Source organism: Carassius gibelio, chromosome A4 (assembly GCF_023724105.1).
Source record: "Carassius gibelio isolate Cgi1373 ecotype wild population from Czech Republic chromosome A4, carGib1.2-hapl.c, whole genome shotgun sequence".
NCBI lineage: Eukaryota > Metazoa > Chordata > Actinopteri > Cypriniformes > Cyprinidae > Carassius > Carassius gibelio.
Window position 1 is genome coordinate 7,643,395 of NC_068374.1, and position 2,500 is coordinate 7,645,894.

The 2,500-nt window shown below is 37.8% G+C and overlaps 1 protein-coding gene across 6 annotated transcripts in view; it reads right to left on the reverse strand.

Moving 5' to 3' along the window:
• LOC127967205 (NLR family CARD domain-containing protein 3-like) overlaps positions 1-2,500 on the reverse strand; it is a 102,658-nt gene that overhangs the window by 12,757 nt on the left and 87,401 nt on the right. The window lies entirely within an intron of this gene.

Genomic DNA, 2,500 nt, shown 5'->3' on the forward strand with positions numbered 1-2,500 from the left:
TTGTTTTGAAAAAAAGTACATTATCAGTTTGTTTATAATACGCAAATTCAACAGCAACCCTAAATTCTACCAATGATTTAAAAAGAGGCAACAAGTCAACATCTTGACCAGCGTTTTTACATTGATGTGTTTTCAGGATTGCCAACTTGGCATGTCCTATTAAAAAATTGGCAAGTACACACCTTTCACGACATGATTGGTTATACTTGCAACCAAAGATAAAAAGGGTATTTGTAAAAGAAAATCCCAATTTCGTAATTAGTGTTTCCAAAAGTACAAAAAGTGGAGCCAGTCTTGAACATTCACAAAATAAATGAAACACAGTGTCAGAGGCCTTACAAAAAGAACATTCAGGTAAAACCATTTCATTGAACTTGGAAACAAAATTGTTTGTAGCCAAGACACTGTGAAGTATTCTCCACTGTAGATCTCCACATCTTTTAGGAACTGGGGGTTTGTACAACAGCCTCCACGAGGGATTTACATCTCTGGGCACAGAAAGGTAAGCTCTCCACTTAGTGTCTATTCTTTCCTTCAGTTGTTCAAAGTGTGCAGATTTAGCACAAATATGGTAAATTATTTTCTTCCCCATTCTTTGGAAATCCAAAAATTCAAACCCCTTTAACAAGAAACTATTAGTATTCTCTTCAAGTTCCAATTTTTTTGGAACAACTTTTAATGCTGGAAAAGTCTTAAAGACCAAACCATCAATTAAAACAGAATCTATAAGTGAAGTTAATACTGGGGGGAAAACAGCTTTAAAGCTCTTAACCATGCCTTCCACCATTCTTACTGACCTTATGCCAACCTGGTCAGCAAGTGACTGAACCGTTCGCCACTGACCTCTTGTTGTATCGAGCAGGTCCATAACTCTAGTTACTCCTGCAGTCAGAAACATTTTAATTACAGAACCCGATAATGAAAACTGTGTCTTAAAAAAAGGATTAAAAAACAGAGGTTCTGAACACCCATCATTTTCATCATCTACTCTTGAGAATTTTAACAAACTCCATGAATCAAAAATTGATTCATGAAATTTCAAAAGAAAGCAATTCGCATTTTCAACATAAGGCTTCTCAATTAAAAATAACTCTCTGTCAAGATCTGTTCCTCCAAGAACTTTAAGAATATACAAGCAATAATCAATCCATGGCTTTCCATCTGAACAGTAGAGCTGTTTTTGCAATGTTTGCAATCTCATTGCTGCAATTTTGGATTCAACGTGTATAAGGCCTTGACCTCCCTCTGAAACAGGAAGATGGAGAACCCCAGGAGGAAGCCAATGATGGCCATTCCAAAAGAATTCAACAAATGCCCTTTGAACCTTTAGTAACAGTTCTTTAGGGGGATTTAACACTGTAACCTTATGCCACAGCATTGAAGCTGCCAGGTTATTAATTATAAGGCATCTGCCTCTAAAGGACAGCTGTGGGAGAATCCACTTCCACTTCTGGATTTTGCCAATAACCCGTTCAACCACTCCTTCCCAATTCTTCTCCATGTACTGGTCAGTTCCAAAATAAATACCAAGAACTTTTAAGCCATCATGGGACCAATTACACTGATTTGGCAACTGAGGAGGTCCTGTACCATGCCAGTCTCCCATCAACAAAGTAGTACATTTTTCCCAATTTATACGTGCAGAGGTAGCTTTCTGAAAAGTATTCAAACATGAAATAATATTATCAACATCATTTGAATTCTTAATAATCAGAGTTACATCATCAGCATATGCTATCAGTTTTACTCGGGGAACTTTCGGGCAGCCAGAACCACCAATACCACACAGTCCTTTTCTCAGCAGACTTAAAAAAGGCTCAATAGAAATAGCATAGAGTAAACCCGATAGAGGACACCCCTGTCTTATTCCTCTTGTCACTGAAAAGGGTCTTGTTAATGTACCATTAACTCTTAACATGCTAAAAATATCATTATACATCAGCCTAATACAGGACACAAATTATGACCAAATCCAAAAGCCTCAAGTGTCTTAAATAGATAAGAGTGGTCCACCCTATCAAAGGCCTTTTCTTGGTCCAGAGAAAGAAGGCCGAAGTCCAGGTTATGCCTTTTTGCCACTGTAATAATGTCTCTAACCAAGAAAACATTGTCAAATATTGTTCGGTTAGGAATACAATAAGACTGGTCTTTATGAATGACGGTTTCTATGCAGTTCTTCAATCTGTTGGTTAAGGCTTTTGAAAATATCTTAAGATCAACACACAGCAAGGAGACAGGGCGCCAGTTCTTTAAACAACCAAGGTCTCCTTTTTTGGGGATCAAAGTTAAAACTGCTCTCCGACAGCTTAGAGGAAGGGTCTCTTTTTCAATACTTTCCACCAAAACGTCATAGAAGTCCTGACCAATTAAGTTCCAAAAAGCATTATAAAACTCGGCTGAGAGACCGTCCAATCCAGGTGACTTTCCAGGATTCAATTCCTGAACAGCTCTTGAAAGTTCTGCCATTGTTAAAAGACTCTCAAGATCCATCTTATCCTTG